Source organism: Maniola hyperantus, chromosome 26, assembly GCF_902806685.2.
Source record: "Maniola hyperantus chromosome 26, iAphHyp1.2, whole genome shotgun sequence".
Lineage (NCBI taxonomy): Eukaryota > Metazoa > Arthropoda > Insecta > Lepidoptera > Nymphalidae > Maniola > Maniola hyperantus.
Window position 1 is genome coordinate 6,655,490 of NC_048561.1, and position 23,471 is coordinate 6,678,960.

Sequence of the window (23,471 nt, forward strand, 5' to 3'; positions counted from 1 at the left end):
GGCGGCGCAGAACGGTCGCGACGCGCGGCGCGGCGGTGGCGGTGCCGGTTCCGGTTCAGCGCCCGCCGCGCCATCACTCGCCTTTACCGAAGGTAGTTAGGGTATATCTCGTCCAGTCGCAGAACCTCTTGACCGTACTATATCTCTTCTTTCGCCTTCAGTACAAATTTCAACTCGTCAGGTCGCAGAACTTCTTGATCGTTCCATTATTTCGCCTTCCTTCAGTACAAGTTTCAACTCGTCCGGTCGCAGATACAACGTCGCTCAATAATAATTATTCTGATGTAGCAGCAGCGGTTCACTATAGGATGAGTCACTCGTCGTTTCTTCGTGTCGTCGTCTTTGTTTGCCGAATTATTGTGAGCATTTAGATTGCTTCGTACCACTTCTGATAATAGATTGCCGAGGAGATTCTTGAATATTGAGGTAGGATTCTATCTTCAGAAAGAATAACGATGAATTTCTCATAGTTCTATTAATCACTGTTACCACTTTGGATGTTGGTATAGGAATAAATCGGTGTGTCGTAAGACTAACTATTACTGAAATGTACGGTGTGAATGTAGTAAACCTTCGTTCCCGTACCTACATTCACACTAATTCATTCCTATATTCACAAAATACAGATAAAATCACACTGTCAATTCAATATTTAGAACCTACCTACAACTGTATACATTATTTTATAATAGGTACCTGCATTTATTTATGATATTTAACACAATGATTAAAGTCAGGTTGCAACCTGTCAATATTTATTTTGAAAATGGGAGAAATTTTTAAAGTTTAGTTCGATCGAGATTTTCTGGTAAGGATTCGAGGGCCCCCTGAGCTTTAGGGCCCCGGGGCACTGCCCCGCCTTGCCCCTAGGTAGCTACGCCACTGCAACAACGCTCTACAAATCTGCTATCTCCTTTTAAAGGTCTATGGACATTACTTTCAGCCGCGTCCTGTACCTATACTTGCTTCTCGTTTTATCCACGCAGATATTATGACGCTCTCCTTACATCAAACTCCATATAACGGGTTCAAGTTTTTAACTGTTTAATTTATTATTATTATTTGTTTTTTATTGTAGTTTATTTTGTTTGTTACCTCAGATTGAGGATTGGTCTCTGAAGCGTTCAATTCGCTGCAGCGATCAATCCTTAATCTGAGTATAAGTTTATAAGTTAGAATACAAGTTTACATAATTTAATACGTAGATTCTAGTTATTTTTAAGGAGCGCCAGCTCGCCAACAAACTGGCTCATCAGTTTGGCGAGAAAAAAATAATGTAAATATTTGGTGTACCTGCGCTTGTCATAAAAAAAAAAAGTGGAAATCCAGTAAGCGTTTTTTCGCTTGTTCCTGAAATAAAACCGCTTAAACTACGACCAAGCAGCACAGAAATCGCGTGCGTGCAGGCAGTTCTACAGTTTGCTACTTGGTATTAGTCTCGGGGCACCCACCTGTTTATTGATCATGTACATCTTGTGTGCAAGAACAAGAAAAACCGGCCAAGTGCGAGTCAGGCTCGCGCAATGAAAGTTCCGTACTACAGTCGTATTTTTTCGACATTTTGCATGATAATTCAAAAACCATGCATAAAAATAAATGCATAAAAATGATGCATAAAAATAAATAAAAATCTGTTTTAGAATGTACAGGTGACGACCTTTCATATGATACCCCACTTGATATAGTCACTTCGAAAGTTGAAAATACTAATTATTAGTTCATGACCACAATTTAATTTTTTTTTGTGTGATCTAACCCTAAATTCACGGTTTTCAGATTTTTCCCCAAATGTCAGCTATAAGATCTACCTACCTGCCAAATTTCATGGTTCTAGGTCAACGGGAAGTACCCTGTAGGTTTCTTCACAGACAGACAGACAACAAAGTGATCCTATAAGGGTTCCGTTTTTCCTTTTGAGGTACGGAACCCTAAAAAATAGAAAGCAAGAAAATCTTTATTCGAGGCATCGATATAAATGACAAGATATGGTCAAGCGAACAAAATTTTTTACGGTTTTGAAACCAAATAAATCAGCGCCACCTCCTAGATACTAACGAGCTTATGCTCGCGACTTCGTCCGCGTGTACTACACAAATTTCAAACCCCTATTTCACCCCCTTAAGGGTTGAATTTTCAAAAATCCTTTCTTAGCGGATGCCTACGTCATAATAGCTATCTGCATGCCAAATTTCAGCCCGATCCGTCCAGTAGTTTGAGCTGTGCGTTGATAGATCAGTCAGTCAGTCAGTCAGTCCTTTTCTTTTTATATTGACTTTAGCCCGCGACTTCATACGCGTGAGCTACCTAACTACAGTTTGCCAAATTGAGAACCCCCCTAGCGCAGTGGTCTCAGTGGGAGGACCTAGGTTCGATTTCCGGCCCTTGACTGTCTGACTGATCTATCGACGCACAGCTCAAACTGCTGGACGGATCGGGCTGAAATTTGGCATGCAGATAGCTATTATGACGCAGGCATCCGCTAAGAAAGGATTTTTGAAAATTCAACCCCTAAGGGGATGAAATGGGGGTTTAAAATTTATGTAGTCCAAGCGGACAAAGTCGCCAGCATAAACTAATTATAAATAAAATTAATGTCGAAAATTGGTTTCAATTGGAAACAATTCTACGTTAATTTATCTAAATGTTCGTTACGTGAGCCGGTGCTGGATATCGGAATATTCCAGAAGCTATCGTAACGGCCGTAAGCCGATGTGCAAACTTTTAATGGATGGGGCATTAATCGATGTCTTTGGGGGGAAGTATTTTTGCGAGCCAGTGAACGACAACGCATAGAATAAGATTTTTATTTCAGACATAGACCATAAACAAAATAAAAATAATAACATACACATAGTCCCAAAAATACACGAAATAAGTTAGAAACAATGGGTAACCACTACGGCCAATGTATGCTCTATTTCAGCACCTCCAAAGCGAGCTGTTTAGCTAGCCAGCCGATGTGCCGAAAAAGATTTTAGTGCTGCACACTAACCTACTCATATCACTCATATCAACGATGTATTAAACATCGTTGACCCTCAGCAAATTTTTGTTCTGCACACGTTGCATTGCTGTGCTGTATAGAAACCACGTTTCTAATAATTTTCATCTGAAACTCAGCCATTAACTCAGTTTTGTTAAACACATAATTTCAACCAATTAATTAACTAACGTAAATTGCAACAGACTGAACCGTACTGTGTGCCATACGATACTGGCCGTAGCCACGACTGGCCTACTAAAAGTGGAGGTACAACCGAATTGATGAAGGCCACATGCATGCGGTAGAGTTTAAGCATCGCCAGTTACGGTAGAGATTTCGTTACGCTATATTGTATCGTACAGAATATTTCTATGCTTTGTCGTTCACTGTTGCAGGCCAAATCGCTAATGTGTTTGAACGGGAATAAATTATGGAGAAGTAGGTTTTTGTCTGTGGTTTGAACAGTTACTTTCGCGCCTCGGAGAGACTTCAAATTTTAAAATCCAATAAGAGCCTTTTTAGAGTTCCGTACTAAAATGGTTACAAGCCTTATGGTGCGGCTAAGTCCGTCCGTCCGTCACAGCCGTTTAATACAATTTCTGTAACTACCTACGTTGGAAGACCCCATTAGGTGGACGGACGACATCATGCGAGTCGTAGGGAGCCGCTGGATTCAGGCGGCGCAAGACCAATAAATTGAAATTGAAACTGACCGTGTCGTGTGGAAGTCCCTACAAGAGACCTATACCCAGCAGTATGGATGTCTATCAGTTGATGATGATGATGATGAAGAGCTACTAGATATGTTATCATATCTGATGAGACAGACAATAACTCATGCATTACATTAACTTGGCCAAGGCCGCCAACTAAACAATCTAAGTTAGCCAAGTTTTAGCCAAGTTTTAGCCAAGCCTGGGGGAATTGGGAGACTCATTAATTCAAGGGTAATTAGTGTTTATATTTGCCAAATTAAATCAAAATACGACCATTATCTCAACCCATCGCCGGTCCACTACCGAGCACGGGTCTCTTCCAGAATGACAAGGGTTTAGGTTTGGGCATAATACAGGGTGTAACCAGAACGCTAACAAAAACTTTATTGTTATACTATCTAAACACAGTCCAATTACCATTTGCCTCATTTTATAGATTTTGTGATTCAGTATTTTCAAACCCGCAATGTATAGCGTGCAAAACTCGGGTCAATGCCACACCTACGACGCGGTACCTACGACCACTAGCGTTAGTCACCCTTGTGAACGCTATTGACATTAGATATCCGAATTTCACGTAGAATCCGAGTTTCAGCGAAGCTATATATATGCTAGAGCTAGTAGATATGTTATCATATCTGGTGAGATATGATATCGTGCGTGACATCGGCCGTCGTCTTAAGGGAAAGAGGTTGCGATCCGCGCTCTGGGGCCTTCCTGGTCCAAAGGTTGTCCATCGCCATTCAGCGTGGCAATAGTGCCAGCTTAATGGGCACCTTTGGCCTAGGGGCAACCAGGGGCGGACTTTTTGACGACGTTTAATTTTAAGTTTGTATGTTTTATTTTAATATTTTTAAGTACTTTTAATTTAGATTTAAGTTTATTTAATATAGATTATAAATAATATATTATATAATATATTATAAATAAATTTCTACATCTGGTGAGACAGACAATTACTCATGCATTACATTTAACTTGGCCAAGGCCGCCAACTAAACAATCTAAGTTAGCCAAGTTTTAGCCAAGCCTGGGGGAATTGTGAGACTCATTAATTCAAGGGTAATTAGTGTTTATATTTGCCAAATTAAATCAAAATACGTATCTTACTGCCTCACTGAGAGTCGCTAATCGTTACTTAATAATTTATTTAATAATTTAATAATTTATTTAATAATTTAATACTTTATTTATTCTTCAAATTTAAATATGAACATAAACACTAGGGAAACGGTAATAGATGTGTTAGTTAAAAAAACAACTGTGTTACAGCTATTAGCGCCCACCTCCGGATTTAGATATTTATTACAGTAATATAGAAATAGAGTAGATTAGTAATAATTAAATAATCAGAATTCACAAGTAATTTAAAGCACTTAATAAGCTAGTGTGCGTGTGATGTATGTGTGCGCGTGTGTGTGTGTACATGTGTTTGTGTACATGTGTGTGTGTGTGTGTATGTGTATGTTTGTGTGTGTTTTCACATGCTATCATGATATTATGACTTAAGATTGAGTTAAAACGAGACAGATTTAGGTAAGACAAATTGAGCAAAAGCATAGACGCTGGCTTGAAACCGGAAGTCCGGAGGAAGCAGACTCTATTAGATAAATGGCGGCTTCCGGCCATAGACACTGCTTCTATAGGAGCATTCTATATAAGTTCACTACATCCTTATTAAGGTTATATAGATAGATAGACTGAAAAAGGTACTAGTCTAGTAGTTTATTTTAATTTATTTTTATTTTTATAGACTTAATGAAAAATTAACATTTTACACCCTCTTTCAGACTAATTCTAATATCATTTTTTAGAGTTCCGTACCTCAAAAGGAAAAACGGAACCCTGTCTGTCTGTCTGGCTGTCAAGAAACCTACAGGATACTTCCCGTTGACCTAGAATCATGAAATTTGGCAGGTAGGTAGATCTTATAGCTGACATTTGGGGAAAAATCTGAAAACCGTGAATTTAGGGTTAGATCACACAAAAAAAATTAAATTTTGGTCATGAACTAATAATTAGTATTTTCAACTTTCGAAGTGAGTGACTATATCAAGTAGGATATCATATGAAAGGTCTTCACCTGTACATTCTAAAACAGATTTTTATTTATTTTTATGCATCATAGTTTTTGAATAAAAACGAAAAAATACGACTGTAGTACAGAACCCTCATTGCGCAAGCCTGACGCGCACTTGGCTGGTTTTTTTCTAGACTGAATAGTTTGCACGAAAGACACTTCCAAAGTTGTAAAATGTGTCGTCGTCCCCCCCCCCCTGTAACTTCTAAAATAAGATAATGATAAAACTAAAAAAATATATGATGTACATTACCATGCAAACCTCCACCGGAAATTGGTTTGGACGAGATCTTGTAAGTAGTTTTTCATTTATCGTGCAAAATGTCGATAAAATACGACTGTAGTACGGAACCCTCATTGCGCGAGTCTGACTCGCACTTGGCCGGTCTTTTTTAGCTAACCTCGTTTCTTACTAACCGTCCGGCGGTCGGCCAGAGCTTAAAAATAAATCAATGTTCACCCTTTCTCTACTTAACCCGTAACTTTCCGAACAGAGTTACAGTCGGGAAGTATTGAAACGTCCAATTTCCGGTAGACACCACGTCTACACTCTACACTGGTGTATACTCCAGTCAAATAGAAATTTCCTATCGCTTTTTTTAAGGTTCCGTACATCGAAAGGAAAAACGGAACCCTTATAGAGGATCACTGTGTTGTCTGTCTGTCAAGAAACCTACAGGGTAGGTACTTCCCGTTGACCTAGAATCATGGGTAGGTAGGTAGGTCTTATAGCAGACATTCGGGGAAAAATCTGTAAACCGTAATTTTTTTTTTTATGTATTCAGACTTTAATTTTAAATCTCACTTTTTTTATTTAGTAAATCATGTAAAATTTTATTTCACATTTTTTTAAACCGTAAATTTGTGCTTACATCACATCAAAATAATTAAATTGAGGTCATGAACTAATAATTAGTATTTTCAATTTTCGAAGTAAGATAACTATATTAAGTGGGGTATCATATGAAAGGTCTTCACTTGTGCATTTTAAAACAGATTTTTATTTATTTTTATGCAACATAGTTTTTGAATTATCGTGCAAAATGTCGAAAAATTACTACTGTAGTACGGAATCCTCGTTGCGCGAGCCTGACTCGCACTTGGCCGGTTTTTATTTTTATTCAATATAGGCAAACGTTGGAGAACTAGAGTGACCGACAACGACGTAGCTCAACGGGTTCCGCAGGCCAAGATTTGCAAACTTCACACACTTTTGAGAATATTACCACCTTTAATAATATTAGAATACCGCGCGCCACCGTAAGGAATTTCACCCTCACCATCTGGGTTCTGGTGGACCGTCCGCTGCGCCAGATCCTTCTTTCCACGCACGTGCAAACTGTGGAACCAACTCCCATCGGCGGTGTTCCCACTAGATTATAACATGGGGTTATTCAAGGGGCGGACCAACAGATTCCTAAAATTTTTATAATTTTTACAGTGTTTCACCTACACTTGAAGGAAATTTCTAAATAATTTTAAATACACATCAAAAATTGCGAACCGGCAGGAATCGAACCCGCGTCTCCGCGTGAACTGAGTGAGCATACACATCACAAATTTCGTCACTGGCAGTAAGCGGGCTGTAGCTTAGTGGTTAGAGCGTCGGGCGCGATCCCAGGAGACGCGGGTTCGATTCCTGCCGGTTCGCAATTTTTGATGTGTATTTAAAATTATTTAGATTCCTAAAAGGCCGGCAACGCATCGGCGGTTCCTCTGGTGCTGCAAATGGTCATGGGCGGCGGTTATCACTTAACATCAGATGACCCGCCTGCTCGTTTGCTCGCTATATCTATTTTAAAAAAAAATCTATGGAGAACTCTCAGGCATGCAGGTTTCTTCACGATGGTTTCCTTCGCACATAACTCCGAAAAGTTATAGGTGCGTGCCCGGGATCAAACCCCTGACCTCTGATTAGGAGGCGGACGTCCTAACCACTGGGCTATAGTAGTTAAATTACATATAATATTATATTATTATAGGGCTCAGACTTCAAACTACAGAACAATAACTATATTTGTCTTGCTCTCACCTATAGCATTATATAATCAAATGATACCGTCTCCCTCGCTCCCGAGTACCATATGTGACACACGTACATACAGACCGATATTCCATTGAATATTCGTATTTCAATCAAAAGATGCGCATCTAAATAGCATAGGGTTCAATTTTACAGGCAAGCGTGTTATCCAGAAACAAAGCTATGCTATGTATAATATCCAGCTTCGTTCGGGTAACTTTAGAAATATATTCTACTAGCTTATGCTCGCGACTTCGTCCGTGTGGATCACACAAATTTCAAACCACTATTTCACCCCTTAGGGGTTGAATTTTCAAAAATCCTTTCTTAGCGGATGCCAACGTCGTAATAGCTATCTGCATGCCAAATTTCAGCCCGATCCGTCTAGTAGTTTGAGATATACGTTGATAGATCTGTCAGTCAGTCAGTCAGTCAGTCAGTCAGTCACCTTTTCCTTTTATATATTTATGTCCAGTAGTGGACGTCTGTCGGTTGCTGATGATGATGATCACAAAAAAATTTAAATCCTAAAACATCTGACTGACACTAGAGGTCAACGAATGTTGCACCGATAAGTGCCGTGGGGTCAACGCCGCATCGTAGGTGCGGCCTAGGATTTCTATGTTACTGTCAGCTATGTATCTGCATGCCAAATTGCAGTCCGATCTGTCCAGTATTTTAAGCTGTGCGTTGACAGATCAGTCAGTCAGTCACAAGAAGTCTTTTTTAGGGTTCCGTACCTCAAAAGGAAAAACGGAACCCTTATAGGATCACTTTGTTGTCTGTCTGTCTGTCTGTCTGTGAAGAAACCTACAGGGTACTTCCCGTTGACCTGGAATCATGAAATTTGGCAGGTAGGTAGGTCTTATGGCAGACATTCGGGGAAAAATCTGAAAACCGTGAATTAGTGGTTACATCACCAAAAAAAATTTAAATTGTGGTCATGAACTAATAATTAGTATTTTCAATTTTCGAAGTGAGATAACTATATCAAGTGGGGTATCATATGAAAGGTCTTCTTCTGTGCATTCTAAAATAGATTTTTATTTATTTTTATGCATCATAGTTTTTATTATCGTGCAAAATGTCGAAAAAATAAGACTACAGTACGGAACCCTCATTGCGCGAGCCTGACTTGGCCGGTTTTATATCTAAGTAGGGATTATAGATTGTAGGAACTTTGCCTATCTGGAGTTTTATGATAACCCGAAAGTTATCATTAAACTAATTATATATTATCGTATAGCTTACAAATGTGGCACAGACCTAAAGCCACTCACAGGCGTATGAAATTAAGTTAGCTATGGCTCTTAAGAGCGCTGAGTTTATCGAATTTTATATAAATTCCTTTTGATCTAATATTTATCGAAATTCGTCTTCACATGCGCCATTTATTGATGAGGTTATAGAAGATTGATATCTTTTACTTTTTAGGGTTCCGTACTCGATGGGTGCCAACGGGACTGTATTTATTTTTATTTTATTTTATTTTATTTTAACACTGTATCACTAACACTTATTCATAGTCAAGATAGGTGCTTCTTTAGAGGACGATTCAGACGCGTAACATATTATTGTGTCATATACAACCTAAATCACTACCCCTATTATAAATGCGAAAGTGTGTTTGTTGGTTTGTCCTTCAATCGTGATTTTTTATATGGGTATAGTTTAAAACCTGGAAGGAGACATAGGCTACTTTTATCCCGGAAAATCAAAGAGTTCCCACGGAATTTTTAAAAACCTTAATCGCGGGAATCAACTATTAGTTAAGCAATAAAGATGTTTTAAATTAAATTAAATTAAGATAGTATGGTACGGAACTCTTTATGTGTGAATCCGACTCGCACTTGACTGGTTTTATTCAATATCTTGTCTTTATTGCCTTATAATATATGCGTCATTTATTGACGAAGTTACACAGAAAGATACCTTTACTTTTTTTAAACCCGTGATAGCTTTATGGTTACAAGTCCGCCTCCTAATCAGGAGGTCAGGGTTTGAGCCGGTCCTAATCTTCTTAATATATAAAAGGAAAAGGTGACTGACTGACTGACTGACTGATCTATCAACGCACAGCTCAAACTACTGGACGGATCGGGCTGAAATTTGGCATGCAGATAGTCATTATGACGTAGACATCCGCTAAGAAAGGATTTTTGAAAATTCCACCCCTAAAGGGGTCCCCTTTAGGGGTGGAACACCCCTAAGTCCACGCGGACAAGTCGCGAAGTACCGGCTTTTTGTACCTAACTAGCTCCAAGAAGTACTGATAGCCTAGTGGTTAAGTAGCCTCCTATTTGGGGTGTCGCGGGTTCGATCCCGGGCACGCGCCTCTGAATTTTCAGAGTTATATACGTTTTAAGCAATTAAATACCACTTTTTTCTTCTTATTTTTTTCTATTACAACTCATTCTATTTTGAAAGGAGACTCGTTCTCAGTAGTGAGTCGGTGACGGGTTGTTGGCAATGACGATGATTGTATTTCAGTTTTGAATTTTATGGGTTAAAAATAGACACCTTAGGTATTTTAAGGTCAGGTTTATTTAGCGGAATTCGGGACCCTACTCCCTACAATTGAGGTTAGAGCCGGCCCTTATTAAAGACTAGCTTGTGCTCGCGACTTCGTCGGCGTGGACTACACAAATTTCAAACCCTTATTAAACCCCCTTAAAGCTTGAATTTTCAAAAATCCTTTCTTAGCGGACGTCTACAACGTAATAGCTATATGAATGCCAAATTTCAACCCGATCCATCCAGTAGTTTGAGCTGTGCGTTGGTAGATCAGTCAATCAGTCAGTCTGTCACCTTTTCCTTTTATATATTTAGATATACCGAGTACCAGCTTTTTGTACCTAACTAGCTTAAGACGTCAGCGTCCTATTTGGGGTGTCGCGGGTTCGATCCCGGGCACGCACCTTTGACTTTTCAGAGTTATATACGTTTTAAGCAATTAAATACCACTTTTTTCTTCTTATTTTTTCTATCGCTAAACTCTTCCTATTTTGAAAGAAGACTCGTGCTCAGTAGTGAGTCGGTGACGGGTTGTTGGCAATGACGATGATTGTATTTCAGTTTTGAATTTTATGGGTTAAAAATAGACACATTAGTTATTTTAAGGTCAGGTTTATTTAGCGGAATTCGGGACCCTACTCCCTACAATTGAGGTTAGAGCCGGCCCTTATTAAAAATGTACGGGTCCCGGGTTTTTGTCCTAACTCCCTGCAGGAGAGCTTATAGTGTTATGTGAATGTTATGTGTAGGACGGATTTAGAACGGTGATAGAATAGAATAGAATAGAATATATTTTTATTCAAGTAAACTTTTACAGCAAGATGAACTGACGATATAAAGAGGCTGGCGGGAATCCAGCCAGGATGAGGAAGGACCGGGTGTGGTGGCGCTCTTTAGGAAAGGCCTATGTCCAACAGTGGACATCCACAGGCTGATGATGATGATGATGATGATCAAACTTTTACAAGCCTTTAAATCGTCAAATAATTTACCACTGGTTCGGAATACCGTTCCTACCTAGAAAAACCAGCCAAGTGCGAGTCAGACTCGCGCACTGAGGGTTCCGTAATACAATCGTATTTTTTCGACATTTTGCAGGATAATTCAAAAACTATGATACATAAAAATAAATAAAAATCTGTTTTTGAATGTACAGGTGGAGACCTTTCATAATATTGAAAATACTAATTATTAGTTCATGACCACAATTTAATTTTTTTGTGTGATCTAACCCTAAATTCACGGTTTTCAGATTTTTCCCCAAATATCAGCTATAAGATCTACCTACCTGCCAAATTTCATGATTCCAGGTCAACGGGAAGTACCGTGTAGGTTTCTTGACAGACCGACAGACAGACAACAAAGTGATCCTATAAGGGTTCCGTTTTTCCTTTTGAGGTACGGAACCCTAAAAACCGGCCAAGTGTAGGGTTCCGTAGTCACAATTCAATCACAAATATACAATAGATACAATAAAACTATTATATACACTAATATTCAACTCATAATATCTAATAATTACTTCATCGTGATCAACCCATCGCCGGCTCACTACAGAGCACGGGTCTCCTCTTAGAGTGAGAAGGGTTTGGCCATAGTCTACCACGCTGGCCATGTGCGAATTGGTAGACTTCACACACTTTTGAGAACATGATGGAAAACTCTCAGGCATGCAGGTTCCCTCACGATGTTTTCCTTCACCGTTAAAGCAAGTGATTTAATTAATTAAAGATAAGATAAGATAAGATAAGTTTATTAATTGCAAAATTGTATGTACATAGGGTCTTAAAAATATAAAAGTCCAATAACAATCTGCCATCAATGGCGCGCAATTTTACAATAGTGTCAGTTACACATTTAGTTACAATTAACATAGGTACTAAAAAATAAAAAATAAATTTAAAATATGATGTCAGAGAAAACCTAAAATAGTCTTATTTAAGTGCATGTTAATAGTCTTATTTAAGTGCATGTTAATATTAAAACGCACATAACTCCGAAAAGTTAGAGGTGCGTGCCCGGGATCGAACCCCCGACCTCCGATTAGAAGGTGGACGTCCTAACCACTAGGCTATCACAGCAGCTTATCACATTGTGCATACACCCTTACAATTATTAAGGGGACTCAGTTCAGTGCTTTCTTCATACAAACGTAGGAGGGAAATTACAACAATATTCGATATTGTACGCACAAAACTAAGAATTATATCGATTTATCTCGTCATTATCTAGGTTTATTGATATATAAAACATTGAAAAAAATATGGATTTTAAGGTTATGAGGCTCAAAAGATTCCTATTTTAACACTAAATTAATGACAACTTTGGGTGTAAATAAATAAGATTAGGGATATGAAAATTCTAAAACAATTTATCATTAGACATAGTTTATTTATTCATTAGTTGAAATAACTTTACTTTGCAAACATAAATTCAGCAGTTTTTTCTCAAAAATACTTTTCCTAAACCCTTTTCGCGCGCTTGATTTCAGTGAAAATCATCGTGCTTCTCAACTTTCTCGTACAATGTCAAGTGAAAAGCAAACATGTTACCCACGTGCTCTGCCAATTTCGGTCGAGCGTCCTGCGTCACCTTAAGGTCAATCTTTACGGCTCGTTAGCATCACAGTCCAACTCCAAAAAGGAAAATATCCGCAATTCGCAAATCATGAACGAAACATAACTTACTCGTTTCAAAGTAGGGTAAAATAAATATTTCTTGGCGTTTATTGCCTATGGCTGACTTGTGTTTTTGGCTGGTTTTAAGAAAATATATTTTACTAGCTTATGCTCGCGACTTCGTCCGCGTGGACTACACAAATTTCAACCCCCATTTTATCCCCTTAGGGGTTGAATTTTCAAAAATCCTTTCTTAGCGGATGCCTACGTCATAATAGCTACCTGCATGCGTTGATAGATCAGTCAGTCCGTCAGTCAGTCACCTTTTCCTTTTAAATATTTATCCTTTCTTAGCGGACGCCGGATATGATAGCTATCTGCATGCAAAGTTTCAGCCCGATCCGCCTTGTAGTTTGAGCTGTGCGTTGATAGATCAGTCAGTCAGTCAGTCACCTTTTCCTTTTATATGTTATTAGTAACAGAGAGAGCGCTTTACTTTCCGCGGAAAGAGTATAGAGGATGCGTCAAATTTTGACTTTTCCATTGAAAATATTGGCACTTCTCGCTAACCCCGGCGACTACTTTGGGCGGAATCACGTAATGCTCAGGAAAGTTCAAAGTGTTTCAAAAGAGCTGCGGAAGTAGGGGGGAAAGGGGGTACCACTTTATAGGCAGAGAGCTGTAGCAAGCCAGGCTCACTTGGTCAAGCGATTTGCCTCCTCGTTTCTGATTTGAACCTCTATGATATGGAACGCAATTCTGGCATCAGGTTTTTCAAAAAACTGACTTCCACTACAAAGTAAAAAATAACTTTTGATTCTACACGACTTGTATGTATTGATGACTAGCTTCTGCCCCCGGCTTCGCCCGCGTGGCCTACAGGAAACAAATGGCATTTTTTATTCAGAAATAAACATTATAACATCAGGACGCGCACCCTGCACCAGCGTATTTATTAATATACGATGATATTTTCTCATAGTCGGACTTTCATACAAACTTCCATCCCCCATTTAACACACTTAGGGATGGAATTTCGAAAAATCCTTCCTTAGTGGATACCTCTATTCTTTACAAAGAATAGACTCTCCTTTCATGTCTTTAGGACCAGCGGTTTAGGCTGTGCGTTGATATATATGTCAGTCAGTGAATTTTATATATAAAAGAAGTCGGGCGAGCATAATAAAAGAAACTTAAATTCAAAGCGTGAAGCTCGCACGACTTCAATTAACATAGTCAAGTCCTGTAGAATCAAAAGTTATTTTTTACTTTTATTTAATTTTTTTTTCCTTTTGAGGTACGGAGCCCTAATAAAACAGCCAAGTGCGAGTCAGGCTCGCGCAATGAGGGTTCCGTACTACAGTCGTATTTTTTCGTCATTTTGCACGATAATTCAAAAACTCTGATGCATAAAAATAAATAAAAATCTGTTTTAGAATGTACAGGTGAAGACCTTTCATATGATACCCCACTTCATATAGTTATCTTACTTCGAAAGTTGAAAATACTAATTATTAGTTCATGACCACAATTTAATTTTTTTTTGTGTGATCTAACCCTAAATTCACGGTTTTTAGATTTTTCCCCAAATGTCAGCTATAAGATCTACCTACCTGCCAAATTTCATGATTCTAGGTCAACGGGAAGTACCCTGTAGGTTTCTTGACAGACAGACAACAAAGTGATCCTATAAGGGTTCCGTTTTTCCTTTTGAGGTACGGAACCCTAAAAAGGTTCTTCTATACGTGGAAGGGTCTATTAAGTATTCTGCGGTGAAATTCGTGTCGGAAAAGCTGTGGAAACTTTCCCACAACTTCTTGGTGTATACATGGAACTCTGACAAAATTCCATTTCCAACTTTTCGCTGTTGTAATTGTAGAAAAGTTTTTAATAAGGTCCTTGAGGATCAATTCGTGTCATTTCTCTTTATTTTAGGGTTCCGTGCCCAAAGGGTAAAACGGGACCCTATTACTAAGACTCCGCTGTCCGTCTGTCTGTCACCAGGATCTATCTCATGAACCATGATAGTTAGACAGTCGCAATTTTCACAGATGATGTATTTCTGTTGCCGCTACAACAACAAATAAAACAAATATTTAAGGGCGCTCCTATACAACAAACGTGATATTTTTGCTCGTTTTTAGAAATAATGGTACAGAACCCTTTATGCGCGAGTCTGACTCGCACTTGGCCGGTTTTATTTAGATTTTTATGGCAGGTTTGTCCTTTATTGTTACTTTCTAGTATTCTTACGGCTGTTCTTCTTTTCGTTTTTAAGCAATTAAACACCTATCACTTGCTTTAACAGTGAAGGAAAACATCGCGTCGTGAGGAAACCTGTTATGGATAGAGAAGAAAGAGAACACAAAATGACCGAAAGAGATGAAGTACGGTCACATATCACTGTTTCATTTTCCTCGCAATCGATGTGAAAAGTATTGTTTAACTCGGGACTAAAACCAATCTCAATCCCCCAGATAAAAGACGCCCTAAGCACGTCCTTAACGATCCCGATGATCAAATCATGACCGACAATGCTCCCTATCTCGTAGGGCTACACAATTCAAACTAATTTTTTTTATTTTTTTTTAGAAAGAAAAACGTTTATTTATTACAGCGTCTTCGCCGGCGAAGACGAGGTCCCCGATTTCTAACGTCACCCGGACGTGGACTCACGCCACGGCCTCGGGGGCGTACGGACTAACCAGTAGTCCAACAACTTCACCCATCCCAACGTCATCCTAAGCCGAGGTCCGAGCCTCACAGGAGGACGTTGCCCCCCAAATATTTCTTCGAGCCCAAGGGCTCACCCCAAGGCGGAGCTTCGCGCTCGCCACCCCCTCCGGTGACGCTGTAGCGGTCAGTAGGGCCTACGCAGCATAATCTATCCGAAACAACACAAAACACCATTTTCAATACTTGACTCTATGGCCTCCTGAACGTAACTCAAACTCAAGCTCAAACTCAAACTCAAATTATTTATTCAGAATTGGTAAAATTTTACGCTTCCTGATTGACATAAATTTTTATTTGTAAGATGATATGATAATATAGTAGTCATTATTTATTATTATTATTATTTATTTATTTATTATTTAATTAGAACGGCCATAAAGCCAATTACACTAATTAAAATACGAGTACAAACTAACATAAACATACTTACAAAAATTAACAACTTAAAATTATGAATTTTAAAAAGCAAAATTATAAATTTATACGTACTTAAAACTAAAGCTACGGGGGTTCCAAACGCGCCCAGAGGGTCTAACATGCGCCCCGCGAGAAAATTTTGTCTACGCATTGTCTCGTGTTTTTTCATACAAATAAGACGAGTAAATGCGTAGGCAAAATTTTCTCGTGGTGCGCATGTTAGGCGTGCAGGTCTGAGAAGAGCCCACAACAAGCTCAGCGAGAAACATCTCGTATGAAACCGCTCGTTTTAGGCCCTTGTTTAACAATCTACTATTTAGTATCGATAACAAAGCCTGGCACCTCACTAGATATAATATAAGCTCAAGATTCCCCAAGTGATTTAGGTACGCCCTAAGCGTTCAGAGCACCTGCTTCGCTTCGTATAATGTAACGTGAGATACATATCTGTAGCCTTAGTATGAGATTTTATATCTCACAAACGTTATCAACGTATTCGAGTGTCGAAACACTTCCACGTTATAGTAAACTGTATCTTAATCGCCTTGTTTTAAAGCTCAAGTTTGTCTTCAGATCTACAGCCAGCGCTCCAAGTGATAACGTTGCGAAATTAAAATCATTGGCATTGAATTTTTGACTTCAATTCAAGACTCTTTAAGTCCATTTTACATTGACGTTATTGTGTTTTGACTCTCGAATTCTAGCAACGTCTGGTGAGACGTAAAATCTTATACTAAGCGTACTGTAGCCTTAGTATAAGATTTTATATCTCACGAAAACCAGAGTTCGAACGTCAAAACTCGAAACACTTAACGTCAAAGTAAAGAAGACCTTAACTATCATACCTTGTTGAACAAACTACTATTTAGTATCGATAACAAAGCCTGGCACCTCACTAGATATAATATAAGCTCAAGTTTCCCCAAGTGATTTAGGTACGCCCTAAGCGTTCAGAGCACCTGCTTCGCTTCGTATAATGTAACGTGAGATACATATCTGTAGCCTTAGTATGAGATTTTATGTCTCACCAACATTATCAACGTATACGAGTGTCGAAACACTTCCACGTTATAGTAAACTGGATCTTAAAAGCCTTATTAATGCTCAAGTTTGTCTACATATCTAAGTATAAGATTTTACGTCTCACCAGACGTTGCTAGAATTCGAGAGTCTAAACACAATACCGTCAAAGTAGAACGGATCTAAAGGGCCTCGAATTGAAGTCAAAAATTCAATGCCACTGATTTTAATTTCGCAATGTTTCCACTTGGAGCGCTGGCTGTAGATGTGTAGACAAACTAGAGCTTTAAAACAAGGCAGTTAAAATCCAGTTTACTATAACGCGGAAGTGTTTCGACACTCGAATACTATCAACGTTGGTGAGACATAAAATCTCGTATTAAGCGTACTGCTTCGCTCCGGATAATGTAACGTGAGATACATATCTGTAGCCTTAGTACGACTTTGCTAATCTCGCCAACGCTCATAGATTTCGAATGTCAAAACAGCGAGCGAAATAGACCTATAGTACGCGACAGGTCGAGATGGCAATCGGGGTATGAGGCTGGGCGTTACCATACCGACCCGATTACCATATCGACCTTTCATCGTCATCTAGTACCTTATATGCCGTTTCTTCTGTATTGGAGTGGAATTCGTTTAGTTATTCACACGGATAAAGTAATCTAAAAACAAATTAGTGCTTTAAACCTTCAAAACAAGCCGCCAAGCGCTTACGAGCACGAAGAAACCAATATTGTGTTTTTTCTGTTTGTGCGGGAAAAAAAAGGGTCAAGGCAACAATGTAATTGTTCCAAAAAGTTTTATTTCCAAAACTGTTACTTTAACTTAATTAGAAATAGCCTTTACTTGATTTTATTAGGAAACCCATTCGCCATTCCATGTTAGTTCATGTATTTATTTTTGTCCATGTATTTCATCTGATGAATAACTAGATGAAAGGTATTAGGTACATACCTAATAAATAATTTTCCTCTGGTCATCAGCTGGTACAGGTTCTTCTTATATCGTTTCTCATTAGTCCTTTTACTGTGACTTTATAGTTTCGATGTTCGAAATCTATCATCGTTCTCGAGATTCTCAAACCCATACTAAGGGCTACGCATAAACAATTGGGATTCTGTGTAATTTGAAAGGAAAGAATGGAAAGAAAAGTCTTTTTACTCTAAAATTAGCTTTTCTCCTGGTTTTGCTCGCGAAATACGATATCCATTCAACCAATTTTAATTAAATATTTTAAGGACCCCTCTGGCGCAGTGGTGTGTGCCTTGGACGGTCGTGGGATAAGTTTCTGAGCCAATTTGGGGATTCATAGTTTCTGAAAGCGCTGATAGTCTAGTGGTAAAGATGTCGGCCTCCTATTTGGAGGTCTGGGATTCGGTCTCACACAACTCTAACTTTTCAGAGTTATTTACAACTAGCTTATGCTCGCGACTTCGTCCGCGTGGACTACATAAATTTCAAACCCCTATTTCACCCCCTTAGGAGTTGAATTTTCAAAAATCCTTTCTTAGCAGATGCCTACGTTATAATAGCTATCTGCATACCAAATTACAGCCCGATCCGTCCAGTAGTTTAAGCTGTGCGTTGATAGATCAGTCAGTCAGTCAGTCAATCCTTTTATATATTTAGCGGTGAAGGAAAGCTTCGTGAGGAAACCTGCATGCCTGAAGGATCTGCATGATGTTCTCAAAAGCGTGTGATGTCAATCAAACCGCACTGTGTGGCGGACTATAGCCTAAGCCCTTTCAATTCCAAGACAAGATGACCAATCGTGCTCAGTAGTAGCCCGGCAATGGGTTTATTTTACTATGGAATCCTAAAAATGATCCCAGAAAAGTACTAGGAACAGAGCACGGGCGAGGAGCTCTGTAACCATGAAACATAATTCGCACCTTTGGAATTATAGAGACCTAATTCACAATTTAAGAATTTCGAGGAGTGATAAAATGACTTTGGAAGACCATTTCTATTGACTCATAATAAAATAGAGAGAAAGAAAGACACAAAATTTGTCTCTTTCTATATTACAATGGGTAATTTTATTATGAGTCGATGGAAATAAATTCCTAAATATATTACAGACGAAAATAACGATAGGACCTTTAAGCGTAAACTCAAGCAATGGCTCATACAGAATAGTTTCTATGAGACAGACGAATTACTGCAAAACTAACCATACCTACCTATTTAATACATGACCTCAATTGCACGACCGACACTATATTTGCATATCCTATTTGTATGTTTAGACTTTAGACCAAAGAATTTTTAAATATCTACTAATACTTATGTAAGTTATAAGAATGATTACTTCTAAATCCATGCTTCAGACTATGTTGTACTTACTATAACCTGTTAATTTAAGTTTAATATGACATTCTTACTGATAATCGAAACTATTTTATATTAACATACTTGTACCTACCTAATGTTACTAAATTATTAACAAAGAAGAAACTAATTGACATTATAACAAACTTAATTAATTAGTGCGATCAATAAATAAAAATAATTTCGATTCAAAATGAATGCCCTATATAATTATCTGATAAAATCTATTCTAAAATAATGTAACACGTATGTATTGTTAATGTACCTAACTTTGCAATGCCCTAACGGGGCTTCATGTAACCATGAAAGCAAATGAATAAATAAATCATAAATCAATCATAAATATCATCCAAAGTCGTTTTATCACTCAAACTAGAAATCCTTTTATTTTGAATTAGGTCTCTATTTAATCTAATAATATCCTATTACTTAATACACGGAACAAATAGTTATAATATCATGATAGATTGCCCTGTCATAAACTTTACCCAAACTTGCTTGAGTAGGGTGCGTTAAAAAGATTTATGAATAAATCTATGTCTGTCTATCTCTATATTATCGTATTCCTAACTAGCTGACCCTGCGAACTTCGTTTCGCCTAACAGTCGATTCAAATTTTTTAATTTTTTTTAATTCACTATCAGAAATTCTAAAATCCCCACGATTTAGGACTTCAGTACTTTGCAGCATCAGGATTGAGGAGTTAGGATCCGAAGTTCAGTGATGTAGCCTATGCTTGGTACCTAAAATAATTTTGCATCATCCGCAGTTCCTGAAACATTATAGTTTAGGAGTGCTGTACCCTACATCATCAGGGTTGAGGAGTTGAGACTTGAAGTCTGAGAATAAAGTCGTTGCTTGGTACCTACAATATGAATTGAATTCACTATGAACACTTCCTGAATCTTGATAACCCAGGCGGGCAGTAACCCTGCAGCATCAGGATTAAGGAGTTGAATCCAGAATTTTTTATGTGACCACGACGTAAACTTTTTTTGTTGATTTAAAAAAAAATTTGCAAATCGGGCCAGAAACCTCGAAAAAATCGATCTAGAAAAAAGAACCACCTCCTTTTTGACAGTCGGTTAAAAACCGATGACCTTGAAATATTTACGGAACAATCTTTAAAATATCCCCTTTCTAACAAAAAAAGAATGAATGAAATCGGACTACGCGTTAATGAATTACAACTCAGTATACATTTTAACTTTCGTCCCCTCTCCTACGGGAACCATGCTGAATTTCGGGATAAAAAGTATTCTATATTCTTCCTCATAGTATGACCTCAAATCGTACCAAGTTTCATTGGAATCCATTCAGTAGTTTCAGCGTGATGCGCGGCCGTGATACAGACAGACAGACAGACAGACAGACAGACAAAAATGAAAAAAATTACAGTTTTGGGTTCAGTATCGATTATAGAGTGCCCTCGAAAAAAAATTTTCAAAATATCTTCAATGTACAGAATTTGACCTGTTACAGTTTTATTATAAGTATTGATTGATATTGATGAGGAGTGACTGAAAGTCGTGAGCGTTTCATAATCCTCGACAACCCATCGCAAGCTCATTACTGAGAACGGGTCGCCTCTCAAAGTTAGAAGAGCTTTTGGTTGGTGGAAAGTTTGATTGGTAGACTTAAAAATGATCCCAGAAAAGTACCAGGAACATAGCACTGACGAGGAGTTCAGTAACTATGAAACATATCTTATTACTTAATAGTTAATAACTGGAACAAATAGTTATATCATGATAGATTGCACTGTCATAAACTTTACCCAAACTTGCTTAAGTAGGGTGCGCAAAAAAGATTTATAAATAAATCTGTCTATCTCTATTATCGTATTCCTAATGAGAGTTCATAATTATCAGCAACCCGTCGCCAGCTCACTACTGAGCACGGGTCGCCTTTCAGAGTTAGAAGAACTTACGCCAAAGTCCGCCACACTGGCCCAGTGCTGATTGGTAGACTTAAAAATGATCCCAGCAAAGTACCAGGAACATAGCACGGACGAGGAGTTCAGTAACCATGAAACATAGTTAATACACGGAACAAATAGTTATATCATGATAGATTGCCCTGTCATGAACTTTACCCAAACTTGCTTGAGTAGGGTGCGTTAAAAAGATTTATGAATAAATCTATGTCTGTCTATCTCTATATTATCGTATTCCTAATGAGGAGTGACTGAAAGTCGTGAGCGTTTCATAATCCTCGACAACCCATCGCAAGCTCATTACTGAGAACGGGTCGCCTCTCAAAGTTAGAAGAGCTTTTGGTTGGTGGAAAGTTTGATTGGTAGACTTAAAAATGATCCCAGAAAAGTACCAGGAACATAGCACTGACGAGGAGTTCAGTAACCATGAAACATATCTTATTACTTAATAGTTAATACATTGAACAAATAGTTATATCATGATAGATTGCACTGTCATAAACTTTACCCAAACTTGCTTAAGTAGGGTGCGCAAAAAAGATTTATGAATAAATCTGTCTATCTCTATTATCGTATTCCTAATGAGATTTCATAATCATCAGCAACCCATCGCCAGCTCACTACTGAGCACGGGTCGCCTTTCAGAGTTAGAAGAACTTACGCCAAAGTCCGCCACACTGGCCCAGTGCTGATTGGTAGACTTGAAAATGATCCCAGCAAAGTACCAGGAACATAGCACGGACGAGGAGTTCAGTAACCATGAAACATATCTTATTACTTAATAGTTAATACATGGAACCAATAGTTATAATATCAAGATAGATTGCCCTGTCATAAACTTTACCCAAACTTGCTTAAGTAGGGTGCGCAAAAAAGATTTATAAATAAATCTGTCTATCTCTATTATCGTATTCCTAATGAGATTTCATAATAATCAGCAACCCATTGCCAGCTCACTACTGAGAACGGGTCGCTTCTCAGAGTTAGAAGAGCTTAGGATTATTGAAATGATAAGCAAGCTTGGAAATTGTGATAGTTCTAATAAGTTTAATTTATGATTTTGTAAAGTGGTGATAATAAGAAGAATACCCGACTGAGTTTGACGTGGGCTCTTCTCAGACCTGGGCGCGTTTGGAACCCTCGTAGCTTTAGTTTTAAGTTTGCGTAATAATTATCACCACTATATCTTACAAATCCAACAACTGACAATCGAAAAGAGTAATTTATTACCTATTTTGAATAAATCATTTGACTTTGACTTTGACTTAGGCCATAGTCCACCACAGTGGCCCTATACTAACTTATTTCCATACAAAGAGTACCTATCGATACTTACAGTTTAATTGGACTACCTATTATGTTGTGAAATATAACTCCCGCAAATTGCTATTGCGCTGGAAACATGTCCCATTAACATCGAAATGACGTCATAAAAATATACCATAAGCTCGAAACTTCGTTGCTGACGTCACTAAAATAGCGGCCACGCGCATTAGTAATTTGCGGGGCGTGTACTTATATTATTTGAATTCCCAATGGAAACGAAAATAATTAACAAAACACATTAGAATGTAATTAAAATGATGACACAGTAAGCCTGGCCTATGAGAGCTTAAAAGTATTAAATATTCAACGAAAACAATACATGTATAGATAAATGTATTTTTGTTTGTTACATATCGATTAGATGATTCGTCCCGGCTTTGTATAGTCGACGCATTTTAAACTGAGTCGTCGAGTTATCTGTCTGTTTCACTCGCACTTACAGGTCGTAGGTACGTGCGAGCGAAACAGACAGATAACTCGACGACTCAGTAACGCTTAGTACGAGATTTTATGTCTCACCAACAGAATAGAACAGAATAGAATAGAATAGAATGTTTTTTTATTCATGTAAACTTTTTACAAGTGCTTATGAATAGTCAGGTAGTTTTAATTTACCACTGGTTCGGAATGCCGTTCCTACGTTGATAGTATTCGAGTGTCGAAAACCTTCCGCATTATTAATAGTAAACTGGAACTTAACTGCCTTGTTTTAAAGCTCAAGTTTGTCTACACATCTACAGCCAGCGCTCCAAGCGGAAACGTTGCGAA

At 38.2% G+C, this 23,471-nt stretch overlaps 1 protein-coding gene across 2 annotated transcripts in view; it reads left to right on the forward strand.

The window, feature by feature from the left end:
- LOC117994273 (1-phosphatidylinositol 4,5-bisphosphate phosphodiesterase epsilon-1-like) overlaps positions 1 to 23,471 on the forward strand; it is a 166,419-nt gene that overhangs the window by 36,538 nt on the left and 106,410 nt on the right. The window lies entirely within an intron of this gene.